This window comes from Anabrus simplex, chromosome 2, assembly GCF_040414725.1.
Source record: "Anabrus simplex isolate iqAnaSimp1 chromosome 2, ASM4041472v1, whole genome shotgun sequence".
Classification (NCBI taxonomy): Eukaryota; Metazoa; Arthropoda; class Insecta; order Orthoptera; family Tettigoniidae; genus Anabrus; species Anabrus simplex.
The window spans coordinates 1,023,111,231-1,023,126,553 of NC_090266.1; the positions used below are offsets into that span (position 1 = coordinate 1,023,111,231).

Genomic DNA, 15,323 nt, shown 5'->3' on the forward strand with positions numbered 1-15,323 from the left:
TTGTATGTCATTAATATAAATCAGAAATAGAATTGGACCTAGTACTGAGCCCTGCGGTATTCCCATTTTTGTCTGCTGCTTAAAACTTTTAGTATCATTAATCATCACATATTGTGTTCGATTTGATAAATAATTTTGGAACCATTTGTGTGCTAAACCTCTAATTCCTGCTAATTTTAACTTGTTCAGAAGTATTTTGTGGTCAACCAGGTCAAATGCTTTTTTAAGATCTATGAGTAGCCCTGCTGCTAATTTATTTTCATCTAAGGTCTTTTGAACATCTATTACTGTATCAAATACAGCATTATCAGTTCCTCTATTTGGGAGAAACCCATATTGATTATTAGAAAAGTAATTAGTTTTATACAGAAAATTTACCAATCTAATTTTTACTACCATTTCTATGAGTTTTCCAATTGCAGATAATATACTAATTGGTCTGTAATTGGATGGATCTGTGTTATCTCCTGATTTAAAGATAGGTACAATTCTGGCACATTTGAGTAATTGGGGTATTTCTCCACTGAGAATTGAACGGTTAATAATTTCCACAATATATGGCACTAAACTTTCAACACAGGTTTTTAACATGACATTGGTTATTTTATCTTCAGTTAAATTATTTTTATTTTTTAGAGAAGTTATAATTTTGAACACTTCACATTCATCAGTAGGAGACATGAAAATACTATTAGTTTGACTTTCAGCTGTTGTGCTGCCATGAACTTGCTCATCTTCAGGAAGACCTTTTCTTATATTTTCAGCTACATTAACATATAGTTCATTTAGGTTATTGCATATGTCCTCTGTGTTTGTAATGCTGACATCATTTACCACCAGATGGCTGATTTCATGTTTATGTCCAAGCTTCCTATTTAACACTTCATTGACTACATACCATGTTTCTTTTTGGTTTTTGCAATTCTGTAATCTGTGTTCATAATACCTTTTTTGTAACTCTCTCTTCAATTTGGTTATTTTATTACTGATTCTTTTGTATTCTTCAATGACTTCTGCAGAGGGGTTTTTTACTTTAGTTTTTGAAAACAGTGAGTCTTTGATGTGAATCAGTGTTAGTAATTCTTGGGTAACCCAAGGTTTTAGGGGAATGTCTTTGGGGTTCTTTCTTTTTATTGAAATTGAGCTGGTTTCAATTCCTGTGCTAATATACTCAATAAATTTATTATAATAAGTGTTTATATCCATTTCCTCACATTTAAATTTATTTTGTAGGATATACTGATTTAATTTGTTGTAATTTACAAATTGCTTACCACTATCTTTGATTATTGGTACTACTGGAACTGATTTTTCACTAGAAATTTCACATACCAGTAGGTAGTGATCACTTAAGTTATTTGTTATATTGAATACATGACATTTTTTACTACTATTTGTGACAAGTATGTGATCAATTAATGTGGAGGTTGTTTTTGTTACTCTAGTTGGGTATTTGTTATTACATGTTATATAGCCGTAAGTTGTTATTAAATTGTCATACAAAGTTCTGTTTCTGGAGGTAGAAAGCAAGTCTATATTTGTATCTCCAAGTATTATTGAAGTATGCCCTGAACTGCTATTTAGGATATTTTCTAGATCAAACAAAAAACTTGGAGAGTTACTATCCTGTGGGTTATAAATGGTAATGATTTCATATCTTTGATTTCCTTTTGTAATCATGACTTGCAGTATGCTATGAGATTTATTTATTTCATTTATGACATTGCTTTTCCATTTGTTTGAAACATAAAGTGAAGCACCCCCACCTATCTGCTCTCTTACCACATGATGAGAAGTGTAGTTTTTTATTTCAAAAGCGTGGGTTAGTTTGTTGGTTAACCAATTTTCGGAGATTGCAAGAATATCTACTTCTTTAATCTGATCTAAGATAATTTGTATATTATCAAATTTATTTTTCATGCTTTGTGCATTTATGTGTAGGCCTTTCAATTCACATGATCTACTTTCTGAAACTCTATCTTTAATATAATTATATAGGGTTTCACATTTAAATTCGTGTACTTCAAGAAATTTGTTTTCAGGATCCAGGTTTGGTTATGTAAGGACAAAAATTTGAAATTAGGAAAAGAAAGCTTGGAATTGAAGCGGGCACAACACAAGGAAAGGTTACCTCGTTGTTTCCAGATCAGCTGGAGTGAGCAAGTTCATGCAGAACTTCAGGGTTTGCCACTAGCCTCGAAGGACCGTCCTGGAACTTACGGATATACACTTTACAGTCCCTGACCCATGTGCCAAATATTTTCCCCTGTTGCCGTAGCTCGCGGCATTTTTTGGCGAGGGTCTCATTCCTAGGCGTTAAGTGCTCGTTGATATAGATGTTATTTACCGAGCTATATCCGATTTCGTTCGTTTTTAGTGTCTTTTTTTGTCGTCTGCTACTGAGGATTTCTTCTTTCTTCCATCGATTAACAAACTTCACGATGATAGGTTGTGGTCCAGGTTTGGTGGATGGAAGTCTGTGTGCAGCGTCAATATCTTCGGGCTTTATATCGACTCCCAGCGCCTTGCCAACTTCAGTTACTTTCTGGAACACTTTTTCATCCTTTTCAGCAGGAACTCCATACACTAGTAAATTGTTTTTGCGTTGATACTGCTTCAAGTCTTCTAGCTCGTTCACGGCTGCCGTTGTCGCAATTTCCGCATTTTTCTTATCTTTCCTCAAAGTGTCTAGTTCTTTCTTGAGGTCATCATATTTTTCGGAAAGAAAGGTTGCTAATTTCCGTAATTCTTTGTTTTCTTCCGTTAGTACTTTGAGGGACTCTTCCAGTTGTTTGGAGAAGTTCGCCATAACCTCATTTATGTTAGGTTGTGCAATGCAGTCTTCACGTTTACACGACCATTGGAATTGTTCTTCCTTACGGAAGTTTTGGAGAGTTTCTTTGTTCATTTTTACACATGTTACGTGGAACCAACGTTCGCATTTACCATCACAGCCTACAGCCTGTTGATTGTTTTTTATTTTCTTGCCACACGGGGAGCACACGAACACCATGATGTTGTTTATCTTATTTATTTAGTTGTAGATGTTTGAGTGCTAATTAGATTTTGTTTTAATGGTTTCCTGAGTTATTGATGTTACTGATCTGCAGTATATTCCTGAAGAATTGTGGATATTACTCGCATAAATTTGTTTTTTCGTCACTTCACTTAATATATCACATACTCACTGCCGCCATTTTTGTGGTGTTTGAGCCTAGTATTAGCAAGGACTAAATTATAATCAGTGCAGAATTCAACCAACCGACTTTCTCTTCCGTTCCTTTGTCCCAATCTGAATTCTCCTCCTCCTCTTCCTTGGAACACCACTGCATTCCAGTCTCCCATCACAATTAGATTCTCATCACTTTTTACATATTGTATTTAATCTTCTCTCTCTTCATATATTCTTTCGATTTCCTTATCATCCGCTGAACTAGTAGGCATATAGACCTGCACTGTTGTTGTGGCATTCGTTTGGCGTCTATCTTGACAACAATAATTCTCACACTATGCTGTTTCGTAGTAGCTTACCCACTGCCCTATCTTGTTCATTATTAAACCAACTCCTGAATTTCCCCTGTTTGATTTTGTGTTGATAATTATGTAGTCGCCTGACCAAAAATCCTGTTCTTCCTGCCAACGTACTTCACTTGTACCAACTACATCTAACTTTAGTCTATCCATCTCCCTTTTCAGATTCTCTAACCTACCACAACGATTGAAACTTCTAACATTCCATGCTCCGACTTGCAGAATGTCAGTATCCATCTTCCTGATGATCACCCCCTGTTGTGTAGTCCCCACTCGGAGATCCCAATGGGGGACTATTTTACCTCCGGAATATTTTACCCGGGAGGAAGCCATCATCAGTACATCCTTCATACAGAGAGAGCTGTTTGTCCTCGGGAGGATGTTATGGCTGTAGTTTTCCTTCGCGTTCAATGGTGTAGCAGTATCAACGGGCTAAGCCATGTTGAGTATTATTACAAGGCCATATCAGTCAGTCATCTAGACTGCCTCCTTTGCAACTTCTGAAAGCTGCTACTCCCCTTTCAATGAACCATTTGTTAGTATGGTCTCTCAACAGTTATCCGTCCGATATTGTTGCACCTGCGGCTCGGCTATCTGCTTCATTGGGACGTGCAAGCCTCCCTACCGTGGTTAGGTCACATGGTTCGCATGAGAGGTCTCTCTCAATATGCAGTGTGAACTTGTGTTCTTACTCACAGATTATACACAGCAACAAGACCCCAATCTGATTTCTCTAAAAATCTTACGGGGAACTCCATGTCACAATTGCTGATCTTATCTTCTGTCAAATCTTATGGTAAAACTCCCTGCATATATAAAATTGGGGTTTATATATATCCTCTCAAGCTTCTGGAACTTTTCACCAACATCTCGATATCTGCTCCACCTGTACACATCGCTGATGTGTATGTTCTTGATTGGCTCACATTATTCCCCTACTCTCTAGCGCACTAGAGAAAGGAGAAAAGGAATATTACTTGGTTTGCACATGCTTATTCCCTTCCGTTACTTACATTGACCCATATTGTTCTTTTTCCCCTTTTGTGTTTTTCCTGTTTTCTTAATCTTTTACCACATATATTAATTTTTACCTTTTTGTCTCTTCCGTTTTTCCTGTGTTTCTCCTGCTTTCTTCTTTTCCTACACTTATCACATCAAGACTGAAGATCTGCCAAGAAGGCCCCTCAATGGGCGTTCAAGCCTGCTCTACTTATGTAGCTCCAGAATGGATAGTTCAGTGATAATAGATGATTTCAGTGCAACAAATGGAAATAGAACTGAACGCTATGAAAAGGTAATGGATAAATCGGGGAAAGATATGGAAGTTAATAGGAAGGGGAAGTATTTTCTGGACTTGTGTGCTAGTATGAGATTAACAGTTGCGGATTCTTTCAAGCATAGGGCTATTAACAACTGCACACGGGAGGGTAATAGAGAATATCATAACTAACTTGCAATTTTGGATATCTGTTGGAACGGTGTGGGTAATCCAATGATTTTTTAAATTTATTTTTAATTTTTAAAACCGCTATTTGAGCTGCAGTGAAGTAAGTATCACGAGGCCTAGGATGGAGAAAGTGTTGCCAGAAGTTAAGCGTGAAAGATATTCAGAATGAGGAAATTAGGAAGAATTGGATAGGTAATAGGGAACATGCATGATCCGGGGTTTTAATTAAAAATATGCTAATCTGATTCAAAATTTCATGCAGGATTCAAAAATGTGATCAGAATGTACAAATAATAACTCCAAACGTGATAAAAATCTACGAAAATGTCACGTCACGCAAGCATGCGATCTCATTGGTCTGACGTCATCGTACAGGTTGACTGAATTAGCAGACGAAGTAACACGTAGTGTGCTGTGAGAAGCAGGATGCACTTCGCGTATTTCTACTTTACGTTAGTGTCTAGTATGGTTAAATTCGAGGTCTATACATTGGATAATAATCTGAGTGGTATATTTTAGACTTAAAATGAATCCTGCGCAGACAGTGAGGCAAAAAACTTATAAATGGTGTAGAGTTCCGATGTGCAATAGCACATCGCATACCCTACCAAACAAATTGTTTATAAATTTCCAAAGACGCTAAAACTAGGGAGAAATGGATTTTGGCGAGCCGGAGAAATGCTGGTGTTATATCGGAAAAGTCTACAGTTTATTTTTTGAAGATTTTAACGTAAGATGAATTTGTTTGAATTTTCAAATCACTTTTCCATGTCAGCTGTTCTAGTGGTAAAACTTTAAATTTTAATGTATGATGCTTTATTTAAATGCTTCAATTACATCTTGGAATATGAAAGTAGAAAACAGTGCATTAAAAAATGCTGATTATTAAAGTATTCTCCAAACCTAACCTATGTTTTGGGTGATCCATGTCAAGGTAATAAATCAAAGGGGTTATGAACCATTTTGACAGCTCTAATTCTACCAATATATCTTGGCATGGGACAGTTATGTATGTCTTTATTGAAGAGCTTAATTGGTAAAGAAATTTAGGCTATATCTAAATACTCTATAATGTAACAAAGAATAGGCGTGTACATCATGAAAGGAAACAACGTGAATTTAACAAATGTATAACTCTACACAAAACCAATGCTTGTCTGTTGGGGTCTTATAAGTTAACAATGCTCAATTATAATAATTATCATAATATTAATGAAATAAATAACATAATTGCACACAGGTGAAAATAGTGATGTAGGTGTTTAAAATATTATCCAACTTAGCCTAAGTTTTAGGTTATACAAGCCAAGTCAATAAACCGAAGGGTAAAAATACCGCGCGAGTTGGCCGTGCGGTTAGGAGCGCGCAGCTGTGAGCTCGCATCCGGGAGATAGTGGGTTTTGAACCCCACTGCCGGCAGCCCTGAAGATGGTTTTCCGTGGTTTCCCATTTTCACACCAGGCAAGTGCTGAGGCTGTACCTAAGGCCACGGCCGCTTTGTTCCCATTCCTAGGCCTTTCCTGTCCCATCGTCGCAATAAGACCTATATGTGACGGTGTGACGTAAAAAAAAAAGTAAAAGTCACAGCACCCAAAGACATTCCTGTATTGAGCGACTAAAATGTCACCGGGACACTTTTCTTTCCTGATATGCTCAGCTTGTTAAAAGCCAAATGTAATTAACGTTATTGGCTTCACGGCCCGCTAACTACTTCTACGATTTTCGGAGACGCCGATGTGCAGGAATTTAGTCCTGCAGGAGTTCTTTTACGTGCCATTAAATATACCGACACGAGGCTGACGTATTTGAGCACCTTCAACTACCACCGGACTGAACCAGGATCGAACCTGCCAAGTTGGGGTCAGAAGGCCAGCACCTCAACAGTCTGAACCACTCAGCCCGACTTGTGAAAACTAGATGAAGTCATATTTATCTTTATCATGTTTAACTTTTTCCCTCCACAAAGATATTTAATTCTCTTTCATGGGCCCTGGAAGTGGGTAGGCCAGTTGTCCCAACCATAAATATATATTTTTTGGGGAATGATAGATTATAGCCCTATAGTACTATGATCTTTCCTTCTTTCTTTCTTTCTTTCTTTCTTTCTTTCTTTCTTTCTTTCGTTCTTTCTTAATCAGTGTATCCTTCAGGGTTGGTTTTCTCTCGGACTCAGCGAGGGATTTCACCTCTACCACTTCAAGGGCAGTGTCCTGGAACGTGAGACTTTGAGTATGGTGATGAAACTGGTGAGGAGGGCCATTACCTCGCCCAGGCGGCCTCACCTGTTATGCTCAACAGGGGCCTTGTTGGAGGATGGGAGGATCGGAAGGGATAGACAAGGAAGAGGGAAGGAAGCGGCCGTGGCCTTAGGTGCCTGGAGGAGAAGTAGGAAAATACGAAAAACCACTTCGAGGATGGCTGAGGTGGGATTCGAAACCCTTCTACTCAGTTGACCTCCCGAGGCTGAGTAGACCCCGTTCCAGTCCTCGTACTATTTGTTTTCAACTTTCATGGCAGAGCCGGGAATCGAAACCGGGCCTCCGGGAGTGGCACACATTAACCACTACACCACAGAAGCGGACTAGTACTATAATGCTACCTATATGTTTATATTAGTGCTGTAAATCCGATTTCTTACTTTACTAATGCTGAAAGCCCGAAAATGTAATGTTATTCTTTAATAGGGGAATCAGTCTAGAAGGAAATGTTGAGAGTGATGTGATATCTATCCAGGTTCGTTGTTATCCTAATACTATGGGTTACAGTACATTGTACGTATATAAAAGACGCCACTTACAAACTTGCTTGTTATCCGTGAATTTCTGCGGCCACAAAAGTCACATTTTTCAAGAATGATGACATCTACACATGGTAGATTGTCTGACTGTGCTGTTTCGAACCTTTCTTCTGTCATTTCGAAGTTATTCGCGATCGTGAATAATAAACAATCGGCTTTTAGCAACGGCTGATGCACAACGGCTGGTAGAGTTCCATGCGGTACTGGATCGTGACGTCACAGCGCGCCGCTTACGTCAGAGGCCGTTTCACTCGCCTTGCGGAAAGGCACTATTAAATATTTTTTTAATGGTAGAAAACAAGGCAACATACCACAATGTAATACGTTTACGTACTATTTCATTGGTGTACTTTTCAAAAAAATATATTTTTGAAAATGATGCATGTTCCCAATTGTGACTAGTGATAAGTTGAAAACATTGTTTGGTTCCAATCATCGCATCTGAATGGTCATTCCTTATTTTAAAATATTCCAGGAATGTTGTAAAACTATTTGATATTTTCTTTCTGTCATATTTATTGAACATTTCTTAACATTACTATTAACATTAACCTACAGTGGAACCCTGTTAATCCGAAATAAAGGGGGCGGATCAGCCACTTCGGTTGACGTGGATTTCCGGATGACACATGGTAAATATTTTCAGAAGTTAAATGTCGAAATAAAAGTTCATAAACTCTGTTAAGCATAGGTGCATACTGTATATTAACATTAAAATGTGAATTTTCTTTGTGCAGAGCTGGGGTTGTGCAGCTATGTCGCGCCACCGTTTAATCAACAATACATCAGCTGGGGTAGGTTCATCGCTTTGTTCAACAAAACGCTAAGCAATCTGAAATAATGAAACATTTTTGTTACTACTGAACTGAATACTGTATACAGTAATTAAAGCGTGTGGTACTGTATTTTAATAAAAATTCGAAATCAATCTTACCTTCAGTGCATTAAATCCATCATCTAATGTAAATCGATTCTCAGAACTGCTATTGTCAAGGTCGGAGTCATCTGCATAATCTTCATAACGAATAATACAATAATACCGCAGTATAAATTCAAAATTGTATGTAATAATAATAATAATAATAATAATAATAATAATAATAATAATAATAATAATAATAATAATAATAATAATAATAATAATAATAATTGCCACCAGGATGTGGTGGGACTATGGAGGGCACATAGTCTCTAAAAAATGCCACATAAATCCAGTGACGGCAATGTGACAAGGCGAGTGAGTGCCGCCTAAAAAGCACTCTGCCATTCCCGTGGCGTCTGTTCCCAATGTTAGGGGCGGCCTGGAAAACTTCTTGGTGCAGCGAACCAAGTCGTAGCAGATGGAAATGCAAATTTCTAGAAGCACAAGCTCTAAACAAGTATCAGTCATGAAAGGCGCAATGAGTAACTCATATCCTCGTGGTGGCGAAGCTACCGAAGCTGGGCATTCAGATCCGGGGGTCCAGCAGCATTGCGCAAGTCAAGACCAGTCGGAGGGTCTTAGAATCCCAAAGACAAATCACAAATGTAAACACAGAACGTTCATAGGGACACTGAATGTAAACTCGATGTTGAAAATAGGGAAACAAATGGAACTGACTAAAATGATGGATGAACAAGAGATGAAAATATTAGCTATACAAGAAACAAGATACCGAGACGAAAATATGGTACAAACACACAACTACAGGATTTATAAAGGTAAACCAGCAGAGAAAATACAAAACACTAAAGGTCTTTGGATGTTTGGAACAGCATTTGTAGTACACAATTCACTGGCAGACAAGATAACAGAATTCAAATCCACCTCACCAAGGATGTCAACACTAACTTTCAAAAACAAGAACAAGAAATACACAATAATAAATGCATATGCACCAATAAATAAGGACAACCAACAAAATCCACAGAAAGTAGAAAAATTTTGGGAAGGTCTGGAAGAAATCCTAGGAAACACACCAGAGAAAAATGTTGTAATTCTGCTAGGAGACTTCAATGCACAAATTGGAAGGAATGAACCATCAAGAACCGCAGGAAAATTCACGGCTCACAGCAAGACAAACATGAATGGTAAGAGGTTGATAGAGTTGTGTGAAAAATTCAATTTGAACATCATGACCACCAAGTTCCAGAAGAAGCCAAAGAAACAAACTACATGGATATCACCTAACAAATTATTGGGCGAATTTCAGATTGACCGTGTTGCAATCACTTATGAAAACTCCAGAGAAATTCAAGATGTACATGTAGCTAGAGGAGCAAACTTTGACTCTGACCACTATCTGACAAAAATTAAGATGAAATTAACACCAGAAAGGAGAAAAAGTAGTGGTACAAAAATTACAAGATACAGAATAGAAGATCTGAAGTTCAATCAGCAGACTGTGAATGAATACCAGAACAGGATAAATAAGATTCAAAGTCACAGTTGGACTGAGATGGCAACATGAATACAACAAGCAGCGGAACAAACAATCCTACGAAGTAAAAAGAAGAAACATCCGTGGTGGAATGAAGTTTGGGAAGAAGCACTACAAAGAAGGGCTCAGACATGGAAGAAATGGAACTCAACTAAGAAACCAGAAGACTGGGAGGCATTCAAAGCACAAAGGAAAACAACAGCTAAAACCATAAGAGGTGAACGGAAACATTATGACACACAGCAACTAAAGAAACTAGAAGAAGATTTCGTGAAAAACAATACACGTAATTTCTACCAGACATTCAGGAGGAACTTAACAAGATACAAACCGCCAACCCTATGCTTCAAAGATGACGAAGGAAATCTAATCACTGGAAATGAACAGAATTGCCAACACCTTGCAAATTATTTCCAGAAACCACTGAACTGTAAAAAACCTGAGGAAACTCTAATGTTTGAGTAACCCAAGAACCAGACACCGGACTCAGAACCACCTAATAAAGAAGAAATCAGGGGAATAATAACAGGACTGAAGAACAATAAGACGTCAGGTGAAGATTCAATAGTTGCAGAGTTATTGAAATATGCCGGAGAACACTTAGTGACTCAGCTAGAAGCACTGTTTGAGGAGATTTGGCAGACAGAGAGCATCCCAAAGGAATGGAAGACATCATTAATACACCCGCTGCACAAAAAAGGAGACAGAACAAACGTTAACAATTACAGAGGAATATCATTGCCACCAGTTGCCTCTAAAATTCTATCCAAGGCACTACAAAACATGACTGAAGGGATAATAGAAAAAGAACTTGGTGAATACCAGGCAGGATTCCGGAAAGGGAGATCATGCAGCGAGCAAATTTTCAACCTAATCTCCATAATACAACTACGTGCACTCACAGACAAAAATCTAGTGATTGTATTTGTGGATTTTAAGAAAGCCTATGATTCAGTCGACAGAGCAACCTTGATAAGCACGTTAGAAGAGTTTGGGATAGAAAAAAAACCTAGAAATTTAATCAAAGAAACCATCACTGACACTACATCACAGGTTAAGTTTATGGGTATGTTGTCAAAACCATTCAAGATCGAAACAGGTGTCCGACAAGGGGACGGGATGTCACCACTCCTGTTTAATGTTATACTTGAAAAAGTGGTCAGAGAGTGGAGGAAGAGACTGACGGAATTAGGGGTGGAAAATGGAATATCACTGGGAAGATCTGGAGTCAAAATTGACTGTCTAGCATTCGCAGATGATATGGCAATACTGGCAGAAGACACTGAAACAGCCAAGGTACAAATTGAAACACATCAAGAGACTGCTGTAAAGACGGGACTTCAGATATCCTTCGAAAAGACGGAACTAATGATTCAGGACAAAAAGGATCCGACACAAAATATTGTCACCAAATATGGAACAATTAAAAGAGTACAGAAGTTTAAATATCTAGGGGAATGGATAACCCCAACAGGACTACGAGGAATAGCATTACAGGAAAGGGCAAGAAAGATGGAAGCAGCATACCAGTTAAGTCGAAATGTCTACAAAAAAAAATCACTTTCATTCACTGCAAAAATCAGACATTACAACACTGTCATCAAACCAGAAAGTCTATATGCGATCGAATGTATTCCACTGAACAGGAAGGGCTTACTAGAAAACATTGAAAAGACAGAAAGGAATATCTTGAAGAAGATACTAGGGCCCAGGAAAGTGGGTCAAGAATTTAGACTGCGACCAAATGAGGAACTATACAAAAGGACCGAAAAAATCACAACATCCTTCAAGAAGAGAAGACTCTGCTTCTACGGACACATTAAAAGAATGCCACCAGAGAGAACAGCCAAGCGAATTCTGGAATACATGGAGAACAGGAAGACACAAACTAGCTGGCTTAAAGGGGTCAAGGAGGATATGGAGGAAAATAATATATCACAGCAGGTAGTATACAACAGACAGGAATACAGAAAAATCATCAACAAAATTAAGGGATTCCAAGATCAAAGTAGCAAAAAACGGACCGGCAACAACTGGTCACGAGAACGTAAAGATGCCCACTCCGAAAGGATGAAGAAGTACTGGGCCGATCGAAAGAGGAAGAACCGTAAATGAATGATGCTTAACGTGGTCCATAGTAGACCCATTCGAAAAAAACAATAATAATAATAATAATAATAATAATAATAATACTTCCTGCTTCTTCAAGGAAAAAATATATCATGGAACAAACTAGAGGGTAAGAAACTGTTTGTTTTATGCTACACATGCATTCTGGCATAAGTCATAATATAAAAGTAGGGTTTGTCTAGTAGCTCTCAGCACATATAGCAAGAGAATTATTAATATCGATGGCTAAGAACGAGAGGGTAAAAACAAAATATTAAAATACAATTTTACCAGAACATTTCGGTTAAGCAGGGTTCTACTGTATGTTGTCAAACTGAATGTGAAGCTTGATCAACATGAATTTTGTTTTATCTGTATATTAACAGCCGTTCATTAGGATGGGAATTGAGGCAAACAGGAAAACAAAATAGCATAGATAGAATTTAAGAAACTCAATCGTCAGAAATTACCAGTGTTTCGCCCCATTGCGGCATGGGCTTATCAGTTGGATTCCGCACCTTCTGAAGATACTACTGGGGGAAAATTACATCTCCACTTGCTACATCGGCACTGCATTTGTGCTCATCACAGGGTAGCTTGCAGTGGTGTCGCTACCAGAGTGCTAGCCCGCCAGTGTCTTGGGAAGGTGCGGTACCCAACTGATGAGCCCATGCCGCACTGGGCACTAGTAATTTTTGATGATTGAGTTTCCTGAATTTGATTTAGCTATCTTAATTGGAAGCCATATTTTTGGTCAAAATAGGATAGAATTGAAATATAATATGATGCAAAATAAATATGGAAATATAACTTTGTCAGTTTACTTCCATCTCAGTGTAAACATTGATTGTGCTTGGAGCAACGCTAACATGGAACTAACCAAGATTGAATGCTTAAGGCAAGCTGCCGCTGATGGAATTAGGTGGTGGTAATGGAGGAGGGGGTCTTACCAGAGATTTATATGCCCTCTCCTTTTCACCCTTACTTCAACCCCTAAATATTAACATAACCATGCAAAGAGATCTGGAACCTTTCTTAACAACCTCATTAATTTGATTACCTTATTGAAGATCATTCCTTATATTAACATGTAGGTACTTGCAGTGTTTCCCATGAGGTACTATCAACCCATTCACACAGTTTTTAAAACTTAGATGACGTATCCTCTTGGTGACACTTACAACTTGACTTTTCATCCCATTTACAATCATACCATTACCCACTGTCCATCTCACAACATTGTCTAGGTCCCCCTGCAGTCGCTCACAATCCTGCAAGTCATTTACTATCTATACAGTATAACCTCATCTGCAAATAGCCTTATCTGTGATTCCAGTTCCTTACTCATATCATTTATATCTATAAGAAAACAAATAATACTGCCGTGCAGGACCCCCCTCTTAATCACTACAGGATTGGATAAAACTTCATCTACTCTAATTTTCTGAGTTCTGTTTTCTAGAAATTTAGCCACCCATTCAACCACTTGTTTGACTAGTCTCATAGCCCTCATTTTCATCTGTCATTCTCTCTTAATCTACCCTATCAAAAGCCTTGGATAGTTTAATAGCAATACAGTCCATTTGACCTCCTGAGTCTAAAATATCTCCTATTTCTTACCGGAATCCTATAAGTTGAGCTTCACTGAAAAATCCGTTCCTAAACCCAAACTGCCTTGTGTCAGAACAGTTAGTAATTTAACCAACATGTCTAATATAATCACAAAGAATGCTTTCCCAGAGCTTTCAAACAACACATGTTATGTTGACTGGCTTATAATTATTCACTTTGTTTGTCACTCTTTCCCTTGTACACTCATGTTCATACAAAATAGAACACCTTGAAAGACTAGAGATAGGAAGTTCACATTCACAGGACATGTTCATTAGTACGTTTTGCAGAAATGATTAGCATTTCAGTCACCTAGATTCAGCATGTTTCCTGTTGCCTAGTAGGCACTGATAACTTGTTCCATGTGTGATGGCATCAACGTGTGTAAGGTGCAAATGGCGTCCTGGAGTATAGCCTTCCATGCTGCATTCACCTGGTTCCACAGTTCATCTTTGGTGGTTGGCACTGGGTCGCAATGCCACACCCATCGTTTCACCATATCTCACACATTTTTGATTGGCGACAAGTCCGGTGATTGGGCGGGCCAGGGCAACAGTCTGACATCCTGTGCCAACAAGAAGGCACGCGTTCGTGCAGCAACATGTGGTCGAACAATGTCCTGCTGAAATATGGCACCTAGGGTGTTGTGCAGAAAGGGTATGGCTACGGGTCGCAGGATGTCATTCACGTAGGTCAAAATGGTCACAGTGCCCTGGACATGCACAAACTGTGATTTGTGGTTGTACCCAATAGCACCCCACACCATAAGGCCTTGAGTCGGCACTTTATGGTGTGTGCAAATGCAGTCAGTGTGATACCTCTCTCACCCTCTCTGTGGCAAACCGAAATGCGGCCATCATTTTCAAACAGACAAAACCTGGCTTTGTCCGAAAACACTATCTGCTGCCATTCCTGTCCCCAGTGATGTCGTTCCATATACCATTGCAGTCTAGCATGTTTATGCACATTAGTCAAAGGAAGGCGGAGAAGTGGACGATGCGCCAGTAACCCAGACCGTAATAAAAGGCAACTGACTGTCACTCCTGATAGTGTACGATGTGTTACACTGTTCCGCCAGAGCTGAGGAGTACGCATATCTGTCCTGCATTGCCATTCGGGTGAGGTGTCTATCTTCTCGGGGAGTGGTCTGGTGTTGCGACCAGACCCATCTGCGGCCTTCTGTGAACCATTCTGTACACACCTGTTGCACTGCCGACACACTTCATCCCACACGAGCAGCAATTTCCCAGATGGATGCATCACGTTCTCTCATGCCAATAATGCGCTCTCTTTCAAACTCACTCATTTGACGGTACGGTTCTTGCATACATTTGCGAGGCATCCTGCACGTCTGCTCAAGTTACACTGATCCAGTACCTTCGGTTTATGGTGACAATGTTAGCCGCAG

The 15,323-nt window shown here is 38.8% G+C and overlaps 1 protein-coding gene across 5 annotated transcripts in view; it reads left to right on the plus strand.

Moving 5' to 3' along the window:
• Positions 1 to 15,323, plus strand: part of melt (melted) — a 611,799-nt gene that overhangs the window by 495,342 nt on the left and 101,134 nt on the right. The window lies entirely within an intron of this gene.